Source organism: Delphinapterus leucas, chromosome 12 (genome assembly GCF_059928025.1).
Source record: "Delphinapterus leucas isolate spDelLeu-1000000601 "Yukka" chromosome 12, BTC_Dleu_Yukka2, whole genome shotgun sequence".
Lineage (NCBI taxonomy): Eukaryota > Metazoa > Chordata > Mammalia > Artiodactyla > Monodontidae > Delphinapterus > Delphinapterus leucas.
In genome coordinates this window covers 74,880,935-74,905,913 of record NC_143140.1, presented here as the reverse complement: position 1 = coordinate 74,905,913, position 24,979 = coordinate 74,880,935, and the positions used below count along the sequence as shown (strand labels likewise).

At 40.1% G+C, this 24,979-nt stretch overlaps 1 long non-coding RNA gene across 1 annotated transcript; it reads right to left on the bottom strand.

Moving 5' to 3' along the window:
* Positions 1-235: 235 nt before the first annotated feature.
* Positions 236-7,335, bottom strand: LOC111166408 (uncharacterized). Its single transcript, XR_002642606.3, has 3 exons — positions 6,403-7,335; positions 5,632-5,700; positions 236-829 (listed from the first exon to the last, which is right to left on the bottom strand). It is a non-coding gene; the product is annotated as an uncharacterized LOC111166408 (long non-coding RNA).
* Between the last annotated feature and the right edge of the window lie 17,644 nt (positions 7,336-24,979).

The window sequence follows — 24,979 nt, the reverse complement described above, 5'->3', positions numbered from 1 at the left end:
TTTCTATGATTTTAGTTTATGAGTCTATTACATCAGGGGTCCGCAACCCCTGGGCTGCAGACCAGTATTGGTCCTCGGCTTGTTAGGAATGGAGCTGTACAGCAGGAGGTATGCAGCGGGCGGGTGAGTGAGTGAAGCTTCATCTGCCTCTCCCCATCACTCGTGTGACCGCCTGAACCGCTGGCGCACCGCCCCCCCCCCAGCCCCCATCTGTGGAAAAATTGTCTTCCATGAAACGGGTCCCTGGTGCCAAAAACACTGGGGACCGCTGTATTGCATACGATGTTGCATAAGACAAATTTTGTATTTTTAGGATTTAATTCACAATATAAAGATGCAGATAGAATTTCTTTTATAAAACTTTTGTTTTATTATCTTCCTTAAAAAGAAAATAAGAATTTTCATAATTATCTGAAATCACAAGATATGTGTTCTTTTCCAGCCCTTCAGAAGCTCCAAAATTGCACTTCTGACCTTTGAGTAAACAAGAACCTTGGGAATTTCAGAAAGTAGTTCTCTCCTTGGTTATTTTGACACTTGACTTGCCTTTTTCCTTCCAATTCTTTTTTTTTTTTTTTTTTTGCGGTACGCGGGCCTCTCACTGTTGGGGCCTCTCCCGTTGCGGAGCACAGGCTCGGGACGCGCAGGCTCAGCAGCCATGGCTCACGGGCCCAGCCGCTCCGCGGCATGTGGGATCTTCCCAGACCGGGGCACGAACTCATGTCCCCTGCATTGGCAGGCGGACTCTCAACCACTGCGCCAGCAGGGAAGCCCTTTCCTTCCAATTCTTGCAAACCTTCTCCTACACTCTTGGCTGGATGATCCAGATCTAAGGAGATAACGTATAAGGAAGCATTCTGTAAGCTGGGAGGTATTGTGAATAAGTGTATATTATTATTGTTATTATCATTGTTGTTATTGTTTTCATGTAATCACTGCATTGTCCTACCAAGCATACTTCACTTCTGCAATGTCAGAGATGACTGTGACTATCCCAATGTAGAAGCTACTTTCTGCTTGAGCTTAAGAAAATTTGGTTCACTGATGGGACCTTGTCGTAGGCAAAATGTTGATTTCACCAGACCTGCTATTGGTGTCCTGACTGAGATTGTGAGATTGTCAGAGAAAAGAGGTGATGGGGAGGTTTATGAAGGGAAAAGATTCAGTCTATTTATATTGTGTGGTAATTGTGCGTTGTTTGGCTATCCGCACACCGTGAGGCTCACTTCATAAAACTGATACTTGGTTTTTATAAATATCTTTATTCTTAAAATGAGAGGCTGTTCTTGGTAGTGGTTAAGAGTGCAGGGTCTGGAATTAAATTGTCATGCTTCTCATCCTGATTCCTTCATTTCTAGCTGGGTGAAAACTGGGCAAGCTTTTAATCACTTTGTGCCTCCGTTTTTTAAACTCTAAAATAGGGATAATTTCATTACACGGTAGGGTTGTTATGAAGCTCAAATGGAATAATGCATCTAGAGTAGTTTGCACTCAATATAGATTAAAGAGGAAATAAAATTCTGTGCTGAAGTGATGACATGTACCATTTCTTATACTGTTTTAGGCTCTATTTGATGGAATTTGGTTGAGTTTGATGCTCTGTGTCTTGAGAGGAAGAGAAAGGGACGAGGAGGGGTGGTTAGAGCAGAGGATGCACATGGAGGAACAGGAAGGAAGGTGCGGGGCTGGGGTAGCCCTTCCTAGACACAAACCCATGTGCTTTACGGTACTCAGCAGCTTACAGAGTTCTCTTATATATATATCTTCCCTTCAATCCTCACAACAACCCCTATTTTACAGAAATGGGAACTGTGCCTCGGAGATACTCCTTGACTGGCTCCCAGACAAGTAGCCAGAAAGGGGCTCAGGGAGGTCAGAAAAGCAGAAGTCCTAGACTTGGGTGGTAATGTCCTTGCAGGACATGGTCCTTCTCTGCTGTATACAAATGTTTATGATAACCTTGGTGCTGAAGCCCAAAGGAGCAGAGGGTCACATGCTGCTGCAGACCTGTGGGGAGGGTATTGGTGGAGATCTGGTGGTAGGGGCGTCTCCTCCTGTGACCCTCAGAGTACTAACCCACCGCTGTTCAGGGCTGGTCTTGCCACTGCTAGGGTTGTAAGTGTCCCCTAGCTCCTCTTGGCCTCTGTGTGACGATTGTGTTTCATTTCTCTGAAGGGCCATTTCGAATTGGTGTTCTATGGGAGAATTTGTCAGTCTGTCCTTCTTGCTAGGGAGGAAGGGAATGAACGCCTATTGAGTGGTCAGACACAAGCGATGCAAGATTAGCAGTATGCATACACCTTAACCTAGGCCTGTTTGGGGTCACTGTGTTGATAAACTTGAAATTACTAACATATATAATCTAAACCTTAGTTTGATTTAAGTAAGTCTTCTGATTGTGAGTCGGTTCAAGTGTACATTTTTAAATGGTGGTTGTTATATAATATGTATTTTACTTTTGGGGGGGCGGGTTCTAAGATTAAACACAGCTTTAAAGTTCGATTTTCTCCTTATGCTGGTGGTCCTATTTGTCATATTAAAAATCAAGTGATGAGGGAAAATTCAGTAGAGTGCTCTGGAATTTTAAAAACATTGAGAACAAATTAAAATTGGAAGAATTAATTTATGCTTGCTAACGAGTAGAGATTGAATTGATTTTAGTATATTTAAATACATTATTTTTATGAAATCATTTTCTCCTCTGAATAAGAAATTTATATATAGTTGATACAATATGTTTGTCAAATAAATAAATTTGTTTCTATGCATTAACATTTTGATAGCAATAATCCTTTTGTTTGATCTATATGCACTGTAGTTTTCAGAGAAGAGGTAGGTAACAGTGACTGTTTTTTTAAGCAGCATCTAGACCAGGTATTCTCAACCTTGATACTGTTGACATTTGAGTCTGGACAGTGCTTTGTTGTGGGTAGGCTGTTTTGTATATTATAGGATGTGTAGTAGCATCCCTGGCTACCCACCAGTAGTCACCAACAGTACCCCCTATTCCCAGTCTTGACAATCAAAAATGTCTCTAGACATTGTGAAAGGCTCCTGAGAGAGCAAAATCATCCTCAGTCGAGGAGCATTGATCTAGGATTTTCAATATATGCTCAAATCATCTACCTTGCCTAAATCTATATTATTTTATAATTTTGAATGGATGTTCAGAATCATACCAAAAAGGGGAAAATACTATATTTATAGAGGCAATAAGCTGCACTTATCAGTTATGAAAAAATAAGACTTTTCTTCAATATGCATTGAAACGTTTTCTATGAACTCTGAGTTACCATGACAAATCCAATTTACCAGCATTCCAGATGTTTGCATATTCTGTCTCCTCATTTTCTCTCAAAGTAGATGTATCCCTTTGATTCTGAATTAATTTATAACAATGACTTTTTCTTAGCTTCACATAACTGGAAATAATAGTGTGGTTTGCCACATATTAAATGCTCTCTCTGATAAGAACATTCTATGTGTTCCTCGTGCACATACTGAAAGGCTTCATTGCCTTTACAGATGAGCATGTGCCTCAGTGAAGCAGTTGTGCAAAAGGTGCTGAAGTTTAGTTTCAGAAACCCCTTTATGGACTTTTTAGTGGATGTTTTAGCATAAGGAGACACATAGATACACCTGGCTATTAACTCCCGTAGGGATACAGACATTTCACTTGGCCCAGGAATTACATGACTGCTTTCTAAAATGTGTTTTGTTAAGGATAGAACATATTTTTTGTTCTTGTGAACCATGAACTGAAGCTTTAGCCAATCAGAGGAAGGAATGGACTGTAGGGTAAAAGGAAGTATTTGTTCCGTTATTACAGTACATGGCCTCTCGCCATCTTTGATAAAGGATTGAAGTGTTGTGCACCCAAAGTCTGCTACCCTCTTGACCCTTCATCAGTCATCAGCCAGACTGTGAGGTTAAGTGAACTGTGGCTCAGTAGGGTAACTATTGTTTAAGCATTGTGTAACTCTTGAAAACGGAAATTACTGACACAGCAGTCTTGCAGTGTGATGTCTTTCTAGTTTTAAGATTATAGACATATGTTTCCTTTCTGTTGCTAATTGTGCCAATTAGAGGTACAAGATAATATATAAGACTTGAAGTTGGGTTATTCAGATGGGTGACCCTGAGACTGTTGGAAGTTTCTTTTTCTTTTTCAAAATAAGAACATAGACAGAAATGACCTAGCACAAAATTTCAAGAATTTCACATGGGATCCTGTTGGAATTTTTATTGTCTTAAAACCACTAGGGTGCCTTGCAACTCGTGCATGCTGCTCTTCCACTATTCATGTATTAATTACTGAAAGCATATTTTTGTCCACATGTTTTCTGAGTAACTGATAGCACATACAAATCCTTTCATCACATAGCTTATTTTTTTTCTAACTAGCTCAGGAAAACTTTATAAGAGCTATGTCCAGTATTCACAGCTTTATGTCATCTCATCTCTATATTTATGCCATGTTCTTAAACAAGTAGAGTAATGTATCAGCTGCAGCTGTTGCTGACCAAGGCTGTTAGAGAAGTGGGTGGAGGAAGAATCAGAGATGCTGTGTTCAGGTTCTGTGTTTCAGAAGCATATCTGTTGCAGTCAATCTGTGATGATAACAACTGGCTTGTAGAAGGCAGATAAAGCCAGATATGTGTTTCATCTTTGACCAAATGTACAGTAGCTTGGATGCCCTGGCGATAGGCACTGCTGACAGTTAATGAACTGTTTGCGGATATACGATTGTCTGACTTGTACAATAAGAAATACTCACTAGTGTGAAATATTCATTAGTTTTGGCTGCAGCCTTTCTATAAAGTTATTAACATAAAGCTTGATTCTTAATAGCATGCAACATTTTAAAAGAGGACAAATGAAAATACATAATAGCCAAAGAGTAAAATGTATGTTTTCTGATGTAAGTGGGCAATGATGCTTTCTAATTAAATGTATTTTGATTAAAGTAAATATTTACGCCAAGGCATATATCCAGTTGCTTATTAGAAGAATATTAACACCACACTTACTAGAGCTGGTTAGGAATACTGTACTTAGTATAGTCCTATCTAAGATTTCTCATAACCCACTGGATCTCACCTTTCCCCATCTTCCATCATTCCCATTTTCCAGTTTACCATGAGGGCAGAGAAGAGAACTAAAAATCCCCATCAAAAAATTGTAGCCAGATTTTTATCTTTTTTCCCACTTTTTATAAACACAGTTCAGGGGAAAGAGAAACTATGTTTTTAGTAGCAGTTAGAAAGGGATAATTAGCCATGATGGGCTGCCTCTCCTTGTTCTTTAATCCTGTTGGGGTAAAATGAAATCCTCATATGGTCAAATCAATTAAGGGAGAGACTTACCTTAAAGATAAAAAGAAAGCCCTTTGACAGGTTTACATATTAGACCTCCCAGTAATTCTTCTCACTGTCATTAACATCAGAATACATACTGCTTTTGAGATTGTCTACATGTTTTCTAAGTAACTGATGGCATATACTGATTCATTAGGCTATAGGTGCCTTACAAAGACAGCCTCCCAGACGAAATACTTAACATTAAAGATAGGTGCTTTGATATGGATATACACATACATTGGACAAAGATAATAAAGGAGTTAGCTCTTACCTAATTCTGAAAAAAAGCTTCACAGCGACGTGGAATTTCAGGAACTTTATTGCCGAAATATCTGTGTGGCTGGGGGTTGAGGAAAAGGAAGTGCGTGCCAATGTTTATGCTCAGTGACTTATTAATAGCTAACGTTTACTGAGTAGTTACTCTGTGCCAGGTGGGAGTGCTTTATATGTACAGTGACCCCTCAGTATCACTGGGGAATTGGTTCCAGGATCCCTGCAGATACCAACATTTGTGGATGCTCAAGTCCCATATATAAAATGGCATAGTATTTGCATATAACCACAAATCCTCCTTTATACTTTAAATCAGCCCCAGGTTACTTATAATACCTAGTACATTGTAAATGCTAGGTAAATCATCGTAAATACAATGTAAATGCCATGTAAATTGTTGCCAGTGTGCAGCAAATTCAAGTTTTGCCTTTTGGAACCTTCTGGAATGTTTTTCAGAACATTTTCAATCCTCCGTTGGTTGAATCCCTAGATGTGGAACCCATGGATATGGAGGGCCAATTGTATTAACTTATTTAGTTCTCCAACAAGCTTTTGAGGCAGTTACTGTTACTACTTCCACCTTCTAGATGAGGAAACTGAGGCACAAGGAGAATAAATAACATGCTTAAGGTTCTAGAGGTAATAAGAGGCAGAGTATGCCTCTTAACCAATGCACCCTGCTGTCTATCTAATTTAATTTCCATCACAGCCCTGCAAACTAGGGGTTTTCCTCACTTTACAAATTGAAGAAATTGAAGCCCAGAGTTACCTTTGTCAAAGTCACTGGTGGCCAACGGCAGAGGAAGGATTTGAACCAAGGTCTGACTCTCTCGGAGGTCTGTGCCTTTTCACTGCAAGAGGAGGCCTTCTTGGGAAGGCTCAGTGGCCCAGCTGGCACACACAAAACATGGGAGGTCTAACTCTTTCCTTGTAAAGACAGTTAAGGTTATAGATAATCCTGTGTAGGTTGTTCAGAGCTCATCATAAGGCAATAGAGTAGTTGTTTACTGAGGCATGAGAAACCCCTTCTGGCTCAACTCTCTTCCAGAAATCGTCTGCCTCTGTCATCTGCCTGGGTTGTGCTTCAGTTGGTTTGGTGTGCCTCTTTTCAATGCACTGGGCTGTCCTCTTCCTGTTTATAAATCTTTTAAGTGTGCACATTGCAGAAGTAATTAAATTGTCATTATAATTTATAGTATGCCTGAAGTCAATCATCTAATTAAACTGCAAGAGAAGAGAGGTGGTGGATTCATATGCATTTATTAAGTTACTGGATTAATTATTCAAGGATTTAGAACCAAGTGAAAGAGAAAACAAATGGTAACACTAGTCTTTAAAGGTTTTTCTATTTCTACTCTTCTCAGTTCAATAATTTGAGGTCCTCACTAGTTAGTAGCATAACCCTAATATCTTTGGGGGGTAACTTTTAATGAATTAGGATTTTTAGGTCTTTCACTCAGCATTTTCTTATAATGCTCCTGGCAGCATTAATGCACACCATCCCACATCCTAACTGAATAAGTAATTAGAAATATAATAGAAAACAAAACTTAAATTCATGAGTTATATATTTCAGTCCAAATTCTGTCTTGAATTATAAAAATGGTAGCATTTTAAATACCTGGAGTTATTCAGAGGAGATTTGGTTTTCCCAGACCCATAGTGACTGTTAAGATGCTTATTTTCTTATTAAGGAATACAAAAACCACAGCAACAAAAACAAAAACCAAATAGGGTATAATTAAACTCTTGCTGGAGGAAACTATTTTTGAAGAGTTTACTTTTCAGTTCTAAGCTCTAGTGCATATATATGTATATTTATTACGTGAGGAGAGAATTGATAACTTGGATAGGTGTTTCAGCCCCTTGGGAAGTAATTACAGTTTGTAATGGAATTGGCTGAATTCGTTCTTTTGGGATTTGGGCCTTCAGGAAAAGGAGAATACTGAGAGACATGATCAGGTGTCATCCATGTGAGTGACAGATTGTGTGCAGTGGATTTCCCCCTCCTCGTGTTTAATTTTTTTGGGGGGTGGATGGGACTGAAGTCTGTAATTCCAAAAGAGGCAATCCTTAAAAATAGAAAAGGCAATGGAGAGCAGAATAAAGACATTTAATTGAGTTATGTATTAGCAAATGTACATGCCTAGAAGTTACTAGATTCTCAGACAACTCTTGGATAAACAAGTATCACATGTAAACATTCCAGTTTCTTTGCCCCTCTATGTGCATATAAGATATCCTCAACTTATGAACAGTTTTCTTGGATAATATTTATTTTTCTTTGCTGAGTCACAAAAGCTGAGTTGACCTGAAAGTACTTGAATTATTGGTAATAATTAAGGAGTTACATACCTGGGTGTCAATTTCTCTGCAGAAATGCATTCTGAGTGATTTGGGGGAACACAGCTCTTTCTGCTATTGTGGGAGCAGTGTCTCTCCTACATCTGATTTCTAGGCTTCTCCCAGAGTTCTTTTTTTTTTTTTTTTTTTTTTTTTGTGGTACGCGGGCCTCTCACTGTTGTGGCCTCTCCCGTGGCAGAGCACAGGCTCCGGACGCGCAGGCTCAGCGGCCATGGCTCACGGGCCCAGCCGCTCCGCGGCATGTGGGATCTTCCCGGACCGGGGCACGAACCCGCGTCCCCTGCATCAATAGGCGGACTCTCAACCACTGCGCCACCAGGGAAGCCCCTCCCAGAGTGCTTGATTGAAGAGATGGGGGGAGGCTCCTGCTGACACTCTTGTGGGCTGGAGAGTGGGGGAGAGAACCAGTAAAGGTCGGTTTTGGTTTCAGGCTGCAGGACTAGCGGGGAGAGGGCGGCAAAAGAGTGATATCCCCAATGTGGGTAGTGGAGGGAAAAGGCATCCCCTACAGCCCTTTTGCTGGTCTGGCTGCTTACTGGGTGGTCTTTCCAGTGGAAGAGCAAAAGGTAAATCATGTACTTTTAATTTGAAAATTGCTAACGCATATATATCCTTTTAATACAGTCTTTGTTTATAGCAGTATAGACATTTTTCCATACTGGAACAAAAGCTACATAAAATAATAGGGATGATATTTAAATAAAGATTTTTCATATAAATGTGTTTTAGGGACCTGTGGACTATAAATATTCTTCAAATCAATGCTCAATGGAATGTGAGCTTTTCCATAGAAAGATATGCATCTAATAAGATCCTAGCTCTTGTCCCAGAGTTTGATAAATTGCAGGCCCTCAAAATGTGTAACATGTAAAAGCATGGTTAGGAGAAGATAGATATGAATTATTGTGAAAACTTTGATTTGATATTTTTCATTTACTTTAAATCTGGCATGACATTTACTGTTGAATTTGACCTCTTTGGGGAAAGACTTTCTAAACTTATTTCCTTTTTACTTCTAAGAACTCAATTAAATCTGTAGAAGAATTCATAACTTGATATTTGCCATGCACTATCTTTAGAAATATTTTGTAATATTATATCTTATATGCTTTTTTTTCTCACACACACACACACCACACACACACACACTGTATTTTATTTTTACAAGAGATAAATAAACTGACACCAAGCATTGTAAATGGAGGACCACAACAGAAGCAACAATGATTGCAATTACCAAACATGAAACACACTCATACTATGTCATAATATTGACATTCAGTCCAGGAATCCTCCACTGTAACAGCTCCTTTACTTTGCAGTGAAAATTGATTTGTATCTTATATGCTTTTTGATTCTCCAGAAAGCAGTATTTTAGAAAGTTTTTTATGCATAATAACCATTAATAGACATTAATAATGTAAAGAAGTTAATTTGTAATTTCCAAAAAGATCTTAGGTTTTAAAATAAAAATAGTATCTGTGTTAATGTCAGGAACATTGACAAGGCTGAGAAGAGATTTTGCCTGTATTCGAAATTTATATTAAAGAAACCCAAACTAGTAGAATTCAGAGTTTATTTATACATATAGTTCTGCTCTCTGAGGTTTCATATTAAATTTTGTGGTGTTTTATGTATGGAGCTATGGACAGAGAATTTATAAGAAAAATATAACCAAATCTGTTTTTGCCATTTTTATGTATTTAGTTTGCTACAGTAACAAATCCATTATTCAATATACTTTTTAACTGTTGGAAGTATTAAAAATTGAGGAAGAAGTGACCCTTGTCTTTCACATCTGGAATCTAATACAAATAAATTTGTTTCATGCTTTCTTGTAATTATGTTAGTCAAACACATGTTTCAATTATTATTAGTGTTTCTTCTCTGTTACGGAGATTTATATAGTGGAAAAAGAGAACATAGGGCTAGATAAAGATTCAGGTATAAAATATTGACAACAGAGTCTTATCGAGATTGCTGGGCTGATGTGCTTCCTTAACTTTACAAACCTAAAATCTGAAAAAATTTTCAAGTGCATTATAAACATCTAAATACTGTTTCATTGTTGTTGGTGGTGGTTTTAATCATTACATAAATCAATAGCTCTCAAACTATTTTCCCCATCTTCCTGCAGCTGTCCAGAATTACCATCTGCTCTTGCAGGTGGACCAAATTCTAATCTCTGGTAAGGCTTGTCACACTGTCTGGTCTGCTTACTTACCATTTCTTTCTTAGGATCCCACTTTGAAATGGAATCCTTTTCTAAATAGAAGTTCCATACACTGAATTTTATCTATTTATAATTTGAAAGTGTGGGGCTGACAACTTTGAACCTAAGAAGACATGAAATTGTTTAGAGGGAAAGGATGAATTTCAAGGGCATTTATTGACAGCTTGGAAAGAAAACCAAAACAGATCTTGTTTTCTGGAATATTAAATTTTTAACATCAGCCTGACTGCACAATGTGTGTGTGTGTGTGTGTTTGTGTGTATCTTTTAGAAATTTCTGTTATTTGTGTGGTGCTATTCTACCTTATCCAAGCACACCTGCAAGAAACAGAATAATTTTGTTAGGCTGGTTATCAGTGCAATCAATGTTATTGCGTCAGATCTTTGGCTTACGTGGGACATGGCCTTCCTTTTTCTCCTATGCAGAGACTAAAGATTACTCATCTCAAGCTTAGAGTAGTATACATTTGTTAGAGCTCACCATTATTAGCAAACTGCTTCTAGAGATCAATCATGTGAGTATTACTACTGGGGAAGGCCATTCTAATTGATCTGTCAATGAACAGGGAAAGACTTTGCTGCTTCCTAATACAATACAACGGTGATCATGTTTATTTCCAAACAGATAGAAGCAAAGAGGCTTTGTTATTCTAGCCAACATTTGCCTTTGTGAATGCACTTCAGCGTTTGCTTATGCTGCCTGGGCTGCCTTCATTTGTCACTTGTTAGTGACTCTCTTGAGGTGTTTTCCAGTTATCTGATGCATGTGCTCTCTAAGTAGATTTTTAACTTCCTTGAAAATCGATCCAAGTCTTCTATGAAATGATGGTTGAATTTTAACTTCTCTTTCTCTTTTATTTTTTCCATAGTTTAATGAGGCACCTAGAAATTAAAGAGGGTTTACCTCATTTTAAGAAGTCTGTTTATTACTCAGACAAGTTGCAAAATTTGTTAGGAATAAGGCCTTCTACCAGGGCCAGTAGTGACAGTAACAGATAGCTTGTGGAACTTTATAATAGGAGCGAACATATAAGTAATTGAAAAACATCTTGAAACACATGATGAGTACTATGAGTTTATTTCTCTCACATTAGGAGCTCATTTAAGTTTTTATCCTCTTGTTCTTCTTAATATTAGTGGGAATCATGTGAAGGCAACACATGTACATTTAAGCATAATTGTGACTCAGAGTTTTTCTTATCCATTTTACAGTTCAGGTCTGAGAGGATCTCTATTTTCTTTGCTGAATTGCTGCCTTTTAAAAGGAGAACTTGTAGGAAGGGGGGAAATGTTTACACTTTCCCTGTTGTGAAGTGTAACCCAAATGAAGATTTTGATTTTGGTTAGAATCCTTCCCTTTCAGTGACTTTCAAAGGATATTACCTCAACTTCTTGCCTAGCGGGACAGCAATAAATATTTTATTTTCAACTTCCTTTAAAAAAATTCTTTCTCTGGTCTTTATTTGGACAAGTTTACGTGGATTAAGTCTTATTGCTTTGCCTCTGAGAGGATGTTGTTGGCTGAGAAAATGCCGCAGACTTCTCTAGTAGTGACCAAAAGTTACAGTATCGGTAAAAGAAAAAAATACAGACAGAAATCTGTGTGTTTTACTCCTTTTTATATTTCTACAGTGTCTACATGGTCCCTGGCCCCAAAGTAGGCGATCACAAGTGATTCATTTAACAACACTCAGCAGATGTTGTTTTGAGCACCTGGTATGTGCTAGGTGCTCAGCAGAGTTTCCACCTCCAGAAGCTCTGGGTGTAGAAGAAAGGCAGATGTTAACGAACTCAGTGCAGTAGGTGAGGGTTTCCACAGAGGCTGGCACAGAAGGGGGGAGGTTGTGAATAACAGTGGAGGGAAAGAGGCATTCATTCGGATATTAATCAATCACTTGCTGTTTTCTAGGCACTGTTTAAGGTGTCCAGGCTACAGGGAGTAAACAGAACAATACTGCCTCTCTTGAGAAGTTTCTATCCTAGTGTGAGGGACAGATATATATATCAACCTTCCTAGCACATATGCTTTGTGTGTGTGTGTGTGTGTGTGTGTGTGTGTGTGTGTGTGTGAGACTTAGGTAGGGAGAGGAAAAGGTGTGGGGGCAGATGACATTGGAGCAGGGACCTGACCATTCCGGCAGAAGGAACAGCTGCCCTTGTAATAGTGTGGGCTGCATACATATACTTACATGTCCCCTTAAAAGAAAGGAATGAACATTTTAAAGTGAGGAAGAGGGATAGCTTATTATAAATGGGATAATGTATCAGGCAGGGCATTTGATGCTTTATGCCATGTGTGGGCCACCAGGCTCCATACCTAGGCTTCGGCCAACCTGGAGGTGCCATTGGCCGGCTGCTGGTCCTGGGCACGGCCGTGGAGTTGGAGTGTTGCCCAAGCCCAGGCTGAGATCCCCTTTCCAGAAGGGTGCCCCCCCCTTCCTCCCTAGGTCCTGACCCTATGCCTCAGCTCTCCTCCCACCCTTGGGTCTTGGCACAGGGAAGGCTCTGGCTTGGAAAGGATGAATCTGACCTAAAATTAAACCTGGAGCTATAATATAAAAAAAAAAAATGCCATGATTAGGTGTTTACAGTACGGAATCTTCAACAATTAAAGAGAAAAGGTGTGGGTGGGGTAAAAAATAGCAATACCCACACTCTGAAGTTTTTGAGAAAAACAGGAAACTAGTCTTTTTTAACCAGCAATGCCCAGAACTGGTTATTGCAGAGAGGGTTGTTTTTCTAATGCATTGTGGTCAGTGCAGCTGTGCCAGAAGTAGATTTCTGCTCATTATGACAGCTGTCTGTGGATTTCTTCAGCTGACAAACCTATAGAGAGGCAAGCATAATTATCAGCAGTAACCTGGTTATTATGGCCGGATGGTGCTTGGAAAACAATTTGCACAAGTCCTGAAAGCCCATGAAAACACAGAAAATAAGAGCGTTTGACCACCAGGCAGCTATTTCCAGGAGTTGTGACTGACCCAGACCTGTGAACCATACAATAGCTTATTGTAGATGGACCGTTTGAATTCTCTCTTTATTTGGATTTTTTAAAAGTTGCCAGACAACATTTGATGGCAAGTGACATAATATTTTTACTAATTTGCTCATTAACTCAAGCTCTACTTTCTTACAGTGTTTTAGACCTCTTTATCTTTTGCTTATATTTGCTGGTTGGTGGCAATTAAATATGATTTAAAAAGTAGAATTGTTGAAGTCATAGAGATGTTGTCTCTGGCTCCCAGAATCTCACAAATGCACCCTTACTGCTGCCTTTGTGAAATAGGAAAAATGATTACAGAAGGGATCATTTGGGCAATTATTGATTACTTCTGTGTTCTTTTGAATAAGGTAAATTTGGCTTTAGAACCAAAGTGAAAAAGAGCAGTTCCCTTTATCTGCACTTATTCGTATACGGAAGACCAGGTTAGTACAGACTAGTCACTGAGGTTTCCCCTCAACTTCCTGTGTGGGTTCAGTGTTATTGGGGAGCCCCTCTAAACCAGAGCACTCCCTTGCAGGCCATTTCTTTGTGCACGTGGAGATGTCATCTTTTTAAGGATAAAAAGGGGTTGAGCAATAGAACCTAGAGTTGATTGCTTATTGCATTTTATGGTCGCCAAGCCAAGCATTTGGTTTGTGCATTGAAGGATTTACGCTTGTCTGTTTGCATCAGACTTTACAGTTATCTCTTTAATAAGTAAATTATGCTTCTCTCTGGTGAAACTTGTTTGCAGTGCTTGATCCAGGTGGTGTGCCTGGACTGAGCAATGCCCCCTGTCCAGCTGACTGCCCAGCCTGCTCCAAAAGGGCAGTCATTACTGCTATTGACTTTTGTAGCGTGTTGGTCATGTTAGAGTTATTTGCAATGAAAGGGAAGTCAACTCCTTGCATCTGCCTTTCTGTTTCACTACAAAAGTACTGTATACCAACACTTTAGTCTCTTGGTGGCAGTAACAGGACTCAAGGGAGATTCTTTTCCCTCCTTTTTCTAGGGGCAGCCTGGGGAGCAGTAGGTGGACTGGGGGGGGCATGAAGATCACCCTATTTTTAACCATTTGCAACCTGCTTCCTAGTGAAATGGGATGGGAGTACCTGCCATTTCCCCCTCACCAGCATGTGGCCAAAAGTAATGAGACAATGGTTGTCAAGTACTCTTAAATGCAGATGACAGATGTTTTAAAAAGTACCAGCTCTGGGCTTCCCTGGTGGCACAGTGGTTGAGAGTCCGCCTGCCGATGCAGGGGACACGGGTTCGTGCCCTGGTCCGGGAGGATCCCACATGCCGCGGAGCGGCTGGGCCCGTGAGCCATGGCCGCTGAGCCTGCGCATCCGGAGCCTGTGCTCCGCAACGGGAGAGGCCACAACAGTGAGAGGCCCGCGTACCGCAAAAAAAAAAAAAAAAAAAAAAGAAAAGTACCAGCTCTTACTGAGAAAAACAAAACAATAAATGAACCCATCAAACAAACATGTTTTATCAGAATGCCTCCTATTTCAAACACATTAAAATACTGGTTTTTAGCTGGGAAAACATAGCCCTGGGAATGTGTGATAATGTTGAAATGGCAGAAAAAAAGGCTTTTTATTACTTTCCCTTCTTCTCTAGAATGGTGTATTTTTAATATGTTTTCATATTCAGAGTTTTTAAATCTTGAGGACTAGAAATATAACCTTTTACTTTTCAGACTTGGTAGAGCCTGAGGCTATCATTGACATTATTACTTTTAAATAGCCCCACTAAGCATATGAACAGAAAAAACACAGAGTAGAAATCTCAGTGGGGAGACGGGGGGGGGGGGGGGGGGGGGGCGGTGCGGGGGGGTGGAGGTGGACCATACCCATTCCTTCAGTAGAGCAATGAATGGAAATCCCAGTAGATCCTGCAGCAATGCTGAGCGGTTCCCCAGAACTAATCTGGGTCTCTACCAAAGGGTTATTAAGATGTAAAGTATGTGTCTGTTAGCTACTAAAGGGTCCTCAAATTCCTATCGTTGTTGCCCTCCCATTTTGCTTTCCTTGGCAATTGTTGCGACAAAGACATAGTTCAAAACACACTGTGCTCTTTTTCTGTCCTTCCTAATGAGAAGGTGGTGCTTGGAGGTGATGCCTGTTTGTGCAGGAGACTGTGGCTGCCGAGGCCAGTGTGTGATGATTAGCCCTTTCCTGAGGTGCACACATGGAGATTGTCCCTTGATGTCTCGCTGTCATCATTCCTAATATAGCCTGAAGCTAAACGGAGACTCGCTGTGTCAAGCTTGGGGCCAAAAGGTTTCTCTTGCGGGGACCGGGTGGACTGTGTGCTGTATTCCCAGGCACCCCACAAGTGGAGCCTTCACTGTGAAGGGTTTCACAAAGGGACTTTACCTACTTTCTTTGGAGCAGGCCCGCTTCTCATTACCATCTGGGAAGAAAACCATCATGGTGGTGAGACTCGAAAGGGAGGTCGGAGATGACTAAGTCAAACTCTTTCTCTTCTTAGTTGAAGAGAGGGCCAGAAACAGGTTACGTTTCTTGCCAGGGTCGTGGAACTCTTTGTGCCCTGATTAGTGGCTCTGCTTTCATTTCTTTTCACACAGATAGCCTGGTAAGGCTTTTCCTGGGGGAGATGGTTACTTTAATACTAGTGAGCTGTGAGCATTTCAGGAACTAGCTGACGTGCCTAGGCTGTCATTGGATGTTAGGGGAAGAATACGGCCGCTGTTTATGGAAATGCTTAAGAAACAGGATGTGGCCTTGATGGCAGGGTTTACATTCACACAGGACTTGCACAGTATGGCGCTCTAGGAAACTGCAATGTGATCCAGGTGATACACCAAGTTCGTGCCATACCCTTTCTGCCATCCTCTCGAAGTGTGGCTCTCCTGCTTTAATTACATCAGCGAAAAAACAAATGTCATTCTTTGTAACGCTGAATAGTGCTGTTGGTTGTTTGCAGAATTTCCCTTAGTTGAGCATGATCTTCACAGTCTGTCTCAGTGATTTGTGTCATAATCACTCGCTTAAACACATCAGGAGCACAGTTCACAGGTAACAGAAAGTTACTGCAGCACAAGGGTTAGAGGGTTTCCCAACTTTGGTGCCATTAACGTTAGGGGATGGGTAATTCTTTGTTGTAGAGGGCTGTTCTGTGCATTGTAGGATATTTTCCGGCGTCCCTGGCTTCTACCCACTAGATGACAATAGCACACATCCTCCCTGGTCATAACAAGTAGAAATAACCCCAGACGTGGCCCTGCGTCCCTTGGGGGGCAAAATCACCCTGGTTGTGAACCACTGTAGGCTAACGGTCAATCTTGGTAGGATGGCGCATCAACCAGACTGAAGCAGGTTGTCATTAACAACACACAGCTTGACTCTAAGAAGCCAGAGTCAGAAGTAAGGATTGGGAGGGTTAAATTACTAAATAACGAACATTCCTCGTCAGTGAATAGCAACCTAAACCGGGGATTTCCCTTGCTGGCTTGTGGCAGGAATTCTCTCTCTCTTCCTCTCGCCCGCCGCCCTCAACTGTAGGACGCTCCCTTTTCAGGACTGCTCTAGCTTCCGATTCACTTTCTCTTCCGCTCTTCTGCCATGTCTGTCTGTTGCCACCAGGGACTGGTCCACCACTGCTGCCTCTGCAAAAGCCTAGAGCCACTGGGATCTTCCAGCTGATGCCGCTGACCCATCACTCTGATCCTGGGGAAAGCGTCTTGCTATTCTTACTTCGTTATTTACTTATTAGAATTTTACCTAAATTTTTATGGCCCGTGTAGGGAACCGTGAGGAGGAGTTTCGTATCCATTGGACGCCAGTCCGCAGAGTGACTATTTTTTTCTAATAGAAACTATGCCATATAAGATGAGTAGGCCCCAAAGTCCACTTATTAAATTGACTTAGGCTAATTCTCAATCAGGTTATATAAACTTTTGAAGGCTAGCCTGGAATGCCAATCACTATTTGTGACACAGGTTCCAGAGGAACACATTCCAAATTTCAAATAGTAGGTTTAAAAGCAAACTTTTAGAACACAACTTACGTTAAGTGGGAACCACTTTGGCAGGCTGGCAGATGAGATGTAGTAGTCCAGCTTGTACCTGTTTCAAGCAAGTTCTTCCCCCAAACCACAAAGAGACCCTCAGATAGGCAGCTCAGACTCTCTCCCTTCCATTGGGACTGAACCTTCTTACCCTAAGTCCCAGACTTGGCAGGCAGACGAGCTGGACCAGCTACGGTTTGCTTCTCTGATGTGGAAAAAATAGGCATCTGGCAATCTCCTTGGATTCCATTTGGACATGCTTGTGTGTATAATCTCTGCCAAGTGAACTTAGGCTGCCAGAGTTTGCCAAAAGAGGAAGAGAAGAACACCTTAATCTATGGGTTGAGATACTAAATGAAGGAAATCAATAAGAAAACAACTGGAATCTTAGCAGGTCTAGAAATAGTAAGAGAAAGATATATGTTGTGCAAGTGTGCAATTAAACTAAGGAGAGTTTGGATTAATTAAAAGATAAGTACAAAAAATTACCTTACTCTTTGTTTCTACATCAAATCACAAACATTTACATCAAATTTGTCAAAGATAGGGATGCTTTTCATTTTAGACTAGAAACATCCAATGGAAAAGAAGCCTACTCCAGGACTTGAAAGGGTCTTCCAATTCTGATAATCCTATGGGTTTTTCTCCCTTTCCCTCTAAATTTGTCAAGTTGCACACATTAATATGTTAGACTGAGTGATAAATCTATGCAAGCTAGAATATAAGAATGGTAGCCAATGACTTCTTTGGGGAAGTTTCTAGAACACCTATACTGATGATTTTCAAATTAGATTTTCAGGGTATCCTGGAACATCTAGAAGTTTTGAAAAAAGTATAGTTGTGGTGGATTTGACATGTGTCTGTTTTAATCACCTCTAAATTTGAGGCTTCAGATCATGACAGGAGGGAGGCTTAGACCCCAACTTTAAAATAGTGTACATTTAGAAAAGAGTTGCCTTACTGAAATACTATTACATAGCTTTCTGATTACACAGCACGCCTTTTGTTTGGAATTTACACAGTAACAGTCTGTTTTCAATGTCCGTCCATCACTAGCCCCTAAGTTTCATGAGGACAAGAACCATGGCTTTGGGAGTACACAATTTTTTGTTGAATGAATAACCGAATAAATGAGGGGAAAAAATTAATCATGAACATTTTATAAGAAAAGCAGACTGCTTTCTTTTTTATAGAAAAATAAAATATAGAAATTTTCCAATAATGAAGTTAAAAGAAAATTGAAAAGAATGTCATGTAGTGAAGTTTTGTTTCCTTTTTGGAAATTTTTGGCTTTTTTTAAGAACAAAGAAATATTGTGTTTTCTAGAGAAGGAGAGCATGGCATGCCCTGCAAAATTAATCTAGTGGAACATGGGCATATAAAGTCCTCTAAACCTATCAATTTTAGTCTTAGTTTATAGTAATAAACAATTTCTGGTGCCAGAGTAAATTAGGACAATGATCTGGGTAAAAGAATACTCTTGAGCTGTATAAGATTTTGACTTTGTTGCCAAACTTAGAGCAATGAGCTTCATTCTAAGCATGAAAGCCTTCCATCGTCGTCGTATAAAGACCTGGGTGACCCACCCAAAACTCTGTTGCCATGTGGTTCAGTAGTACCAACATAGGTAGTGAGTAATCAGGAATGGTTCAGTATATTAAACTTTCTTTGGTTTGGCACTGATGGTCCATTTGCCAGATCAAAATCATGAGTAGAACTGAAAATTGAGTGCAAGTAACTACAGGGTACTTGTATTTTTTCAACTCGAGAATCTTTTTATATTGCCACTATGTGTATCTTTTCAAGAGCATTGGTTTAGAGTCAGACTCACTGGATTAAAAAGCCATTTTCAGCACTTACTGTGAGGCCATGGACAAGTTTCTTAAACTCTTGGGGCCTTAAGTTCTCTCTAAGGAAGGTAGTAATGGTACCTGCCTCATAAAAGATTTAATGGGAAAATACACATAAATCACTTAGTACATTGCTGGAACACAAGGACTCAGTAAATGTTGATTGTTGATATCATTCTATGTGATGATCGTTTCAGACTCCATTACTATTTCTAGATCTTTCATTTTCTTAAGGTTTTCAGTAGTAAGCCCAAACTTTTAAGCTTCCTTTTTATGGAAGTCAGAGTCTAAACAGAGTCAAGGCTGCCAAAACTATCTGCTACATCTTATAAAGAGAAGATAATGCTTGTTTTATGTGTGTGGCCTCCATATGAAAGAATCACAACCCTGAATCCTGCCAGACCGAGGGCAGGTGGATCCCACTCTTGGCTGGGAACCAAAATCCTATTACCAGGCCTTATTTATTTCAGGCCTGATAAAGATGCTTCCTCTGGGTGATTTTTTTTTTTTTCTCATCTCTTATTTAAAACATAAAGACCAAGGGAGTTGGAAACCTATAAATTAAACTTATAAAAGAAGTACAAAAGTGCTTCTATTATTTTTATATTTTATATTATATATATATTTTATAATATATATATATTATATAATATTATATATTATATATATTATATATTATATATATTATTTATATATTATATATTATATATATAATTATATATAATATATTATATATATTATATATTATAATATATAATATTATATTTTATATTTCCCAGAAACTGACTTTATAAGTCATTTTCAAAGTTCTAGAGAAACTCCTTTTTTCCTGAATTTTTAATCACATGAATGAAACTGGGTTTCCAGTTATAATCATGCAACACAAACCATCACATGAACATTAATATGTTTACCTTGGTAAAATTTCTTGTTTACTCTTTTTAGGACTTCTTTTTCATGTAGTGACTTTCAGGGTGCAGATCACTGAGGGGCATGACCCCAGACTGAGCAGTCTGAGTTAGTCATGAGGTGCCAAGCATGGGGGAGGTCAGCGGACCTTTTAGGGGGCTCTTCAGAAATCTTCCTGGTACACTTACTGGGAACTTGTGATCGCCAGGTTTAGGAATTGCCTCCTCTTTGTCATGAGCAATTTCTTTCATCTTGCACAGTTTAAATTTGGTTTTGATATTTCCCAGTGGAAGTTGTTATTATTGCACAGAGTTAAAATCTGTTTTAAAATAAGGGATTTAAGTGGATCATCTGTAAAGTTTTGTTCAGCTTGAAAATCCTATGATCAAAGTTCACCTTTTTGCCTTTTAGTAGTTTTACTTTTAAGATTTCTCCAGTTTTGTGTGATTTCTTGCTGATTCCTTTTGGTTCCCCAAATCAATATAAGTAGTTAGTTAATTGTTGAGAATTTGAAATTTTACTTTAACACAGTCAAGTTTTAATTATGTCTCTCCACTGTCACTAAAATGTAATCTTGTTAGAACACTTTTTTTTTTTCAGGACTATAGCTTTTAAAAGGTCTCCCAACTTCAAAAATTAAACATGGTCAAATATCTTCCATTTTGGAAGTAAACAAACAAGCAAACTGAAACCAATAATCGCAATGGCTTGTCTAGCTTATATGTTATCTTATCTCAACTGCATCATGGTTTTGGCCACCTGCTTTAGAAAGGAATCTCAGTGACCTCTTAATTTTGAAATTCAGTGAAATCTTTGCCTTTTTTTTTACCTAGTTTTGATTTATATTTGACACTGTTTATCATTTAATTTTTTCTCCACTTGGCTCTGTGATGCTGTGACCTGGTACCCACCTCTGTTCTCAGCCCCTTCCCACACTACTCAGTTTCTCTGGCTTTCCCCAAAGTGCAGCCCTTATGCCTCTTCTCTCTGTAGCTTCCCAAACTGCTGACAAGGCCCATTGTTTCAAGTATCACCCTAGATGCCGACGATGCTAGTGGTCTTCTAAACTGGGTTTTCAGCTTGCATATTCTTGTGGGTTTTATATCTATATGTCCCGCTGTCTGCTTGGACATTTCTATCTGAATATTCTTAGGCGCCTCAGACCTAGTTTGTTATAAAACGGAGTATACTCTATTTCCTTTCAAACTTGGTTTTCTCCTTGTTTAGCTGACAAGCTTCTGCCGATTACTCCAGGTCCATTTCAAGTGTCTCCATTCTCAGCCCTCCCTTGATCCGTACACCTCACTCTCCTGTGGGCCCTATTGTAACTTGTACTACAGCACTTTTCATCCTACCTGCAAGCCAGGTATTCGCTGAGATCAGAAAACACATTTGTGTGCCTTCGGATGCAGCACAGTGCCTGGTGTGGGATAGGTACTTAGAAAATGATTGCTGAATATGTTAACACGTGACAGAAGCTGCAAATTATAGATATTGAAATAGGGAACAAAATTTTTGTTTCACCAGGCAGAAACATTTGTAAGTGGTTGGGTATTAAAAAGGTATTTTCTTATAGTTTTATAGAAAATGAAACCTTTGTTGATTAGATGTAGATCCTAGGACTTCAGAAGGGAAGAGAAGCCTATATTTCCTTCCTAGACTCATGGTCGATCCGGTACTTGCACTTGGTTTGAATGGAGACTCATTCATGGAGTCCTGGTAGCAGGTGTAGTTTTCTGAGTGGTTTTCCCAGCTATTTCAAAAGGCATCTGAATGCGCAGAGCAGAGCTCAGCTCTCTGCTGGGAGCACATTTTGGTGTAATTTTTTCCTAGATGCACTTCCTCTCCACTTCCTCTCCATTCCCAGATGGGGCTATGTGGGTCAGGATACGGGGGTGATGTATGGGCTGCTCTTTACGTAGGCAGAAAGTAGTGAAAAATAACGGTTTAATTTACAGAGTGCTGACCCCTGCTCCATCCTCCCTCCCTGCCCCCATACACACAGATAAAATTGTGTATCTGGGTGGGCTAGTCACACCCACTTAAAATCATCTCTCAATCCACTAATATTATCCTTTGGTACCAGTAGCTTCATCACATTGCATCGAAGGAGTATTACAAAAAAAGTTTGTTGTTGGAATCTTTATGTTGTCGGGATCAGCTTCTAACCAAATGGAGCAGGTATAATCTTAATGGATTCATCCATGTTAATTTTTAAAATGAGGTCTTAGCAGTGAAGACTCATCTCTGACTGTCCTGTATGTAAGATGAAGTTCTCTGCACTGTGATACTGGACCACTGCAGAATTATGTTATGTAACTATTTCCCTTTTGGCATTCATAGAAACAAGAACTATGTCTCCAGAGGTCATCCCACATTGAGCAACAATTTTAAATACATGAATAAAAATTCCATCTGGCTTTCTTAATACTTCACATAGATTTGTCTTTTTGTTGTATTTTGTAGCCTTATACTGGCTTGGTAGTCTTTTATGAGGAACAACAAACAGCACATCCTGTTTTTATAATATCCAGCACAAATCCCAGTGGAATTATTTCAGAAATAGCTAAGGTTCTTCTTATATCAGTTAGCAGTTTTTTTGAAATTTCCATTATTTAATGTTTCTCCTCAAAGTCTTAGAAGTGTAACTAAAACAAAATTGATTTGTGTCCTCAGGCACCGAAGTCCCGCTAAGTGTTAATGGTCCAGGGTTTTTATATTGAGTTTGAAGATAACGGAAGAGCAATGGTGACCATTTTAAATTGCAAATATTTGTAAAACTCTTTTTGATCTTTTTTTTTCCCCTTCCATTTCACGGTTTCACCTTTTTGAAATTCTGCAGGATTAACTTTGCTTATGTTCAAATAAGTTAAAATTGAATAGAAAAGATATCTTTAAAGGGTTGCACTATGGCTTTAGGACTGGTACAAGAGCCAGAACGATGATTCAGAAGCTGAAAATAACTCTACATTTTATGCAATCAGGTAAAACTCTGTACCTTGGCCTTCCCCACACCGGATTAGCAAGGAGTTGGAAGTTATTCTGCCCCCAGCATGCCACTAGGGATGACTAGCTGGGCTATGACAACCTGCCGCCTAAATGGAGCATGTGCGGTAGAAGGATAACCCTGACGTACTGGGTGGATTAGAGTTGAGTGACCTCAACTCATATTCATTTCCTCGGAAAGGAAAGCTCACAGGGCCCTTTCTGTTCTAAGGAGTGTTGATGCAGTGTGGGTTCTCACGATGGCACCCAGTCACTCCAGTGGCCTACGTGTGCCATGTTTCCCTGGGATGCTTGCTTCCTTGAAAGGGCTTCGGTTCATTCACAACATTTATCCTGGTCCTGAGGAATCACATTTTAAGATTACAGAAGGGAGAGTGGTTGATTAATTTTTCTTTTACTTTCTTACAGATTTTCCTTTCTTACTTTGTTTTCTGTATGTTTCTATGCAAAAAGCTATACAATAAAGTGGGGAGGAGAGAAGATAATTAATTCCTGAATGAACTCCCATTTCTGTTGAGCAAGTAGGGTAAACTTTTCCAGGTAGAACATTCTAGGTCCAAAAGCTGAGTCATCTTTGTGACAGAGTTCGATGCCTCACCGTAAGTTCTTGTTATTCAAAATGGGACTCTATGCTGTGTCCTGTCAAATAAATAAAACTGTCATGTTATAATTAACATGCAGTGCTTCTCTAATTAAACAGAATTGATGGGAAATATCTGGGAGGATATTAGCAATGGAACAGTGATGTTTGCATTTAAATGATCTTAATTACCCCTTAGACTTAATGCCCTATTAAGATGGACGAGAGAATGTCACGTCTCACTTAGCCCTATTGTTTGAGACAGTGGCTGCAAGCTGAAAAGGACCAGAGTGCATTCACTTGCATTGTGATGTCTGCTTTTGCGGACAGAAGGTTTGGGAATGTATGTTCTTTGCTGTTCTTTCTTTCTTTTTTTCTTCAAAGGAAATTAAATCACATCCCTGACAGGAGAGGGTAAAATCTCTGAGCAGACCTCCCCAGTGCTTGGAATTCACAGACTCTACCCTGTCCCAGTTTGCTATTATCCTAAGGCAACACACTCCCCTGCCGCTCTTTGCGTCTTTGGCTGCTCGCCAGCCTCCCAGGGCCTCCGGCTTTGATGTGAGGAGCAGGCTGTCCTCGGGCCAGCCTTTTGTTGCTGCCCTGGCCTGGGCTTCACTCACCCACAAGGCCAGAAGGGATGTCCTGTCTCGCAGTATACATTTCGACAGCCCAAGTCATCATCAGGGGTTTCTAACACCCCCCACCCCACGAGGCAGAGAGAGCTGCCTTTGTGTCACCACAAGTGGCCGCCCCCAGCCGCTCAGCTCGCTCTGCTGGCTTTTGGTGCCTGTCCTCGGGGGAGGGCCTCTCTGCCTGGGGGAAGACACCAGCTCTGCCAGGTTGGCTGTCAGTCTGAAGGGCCTCCTTGGCAGGGCTCAGGGGAACCGACCCGACGAGTTGAACAGCTTCCTCTGGGGACTGTGAATCGACCTTCATTTGATCTAGGCCTGGCAGCCCGGTTAGTGAGGACATCAGTTCTGGCTCGGGGAAATCTCTCTTAACTGAACCTATTTCCACCATGGTTCCAGGCTTGCAGTTAGAAGTCGGTGGCATTGTAAATTTAACTCTTAAAACTTCTGGTAATATCTGTGGGTAATTCTAAAAGTAGGTGGATGCATAAACACAGAGGATTACAAGGAGAGATACCAGGGAAGAAAAAATGGGGCTATGTCTTATGACTAACCAAAAGGCCAGCTCCGAGCCAAAGGGAGGGGGGTGGGGGGAGAGAGAGAGAGAAAGAGAGAGAATATTTCTCATCGATGAACTGTCTTCAGAAAGGCCAATTTGATTCAAATAGAAATGGCCTTACAAACCTGAAAGCAGACCATGTCTCATTGTAGTTTAGATGGCACAGTACCTTGCCCTGGATCTTCATAGGATTTAG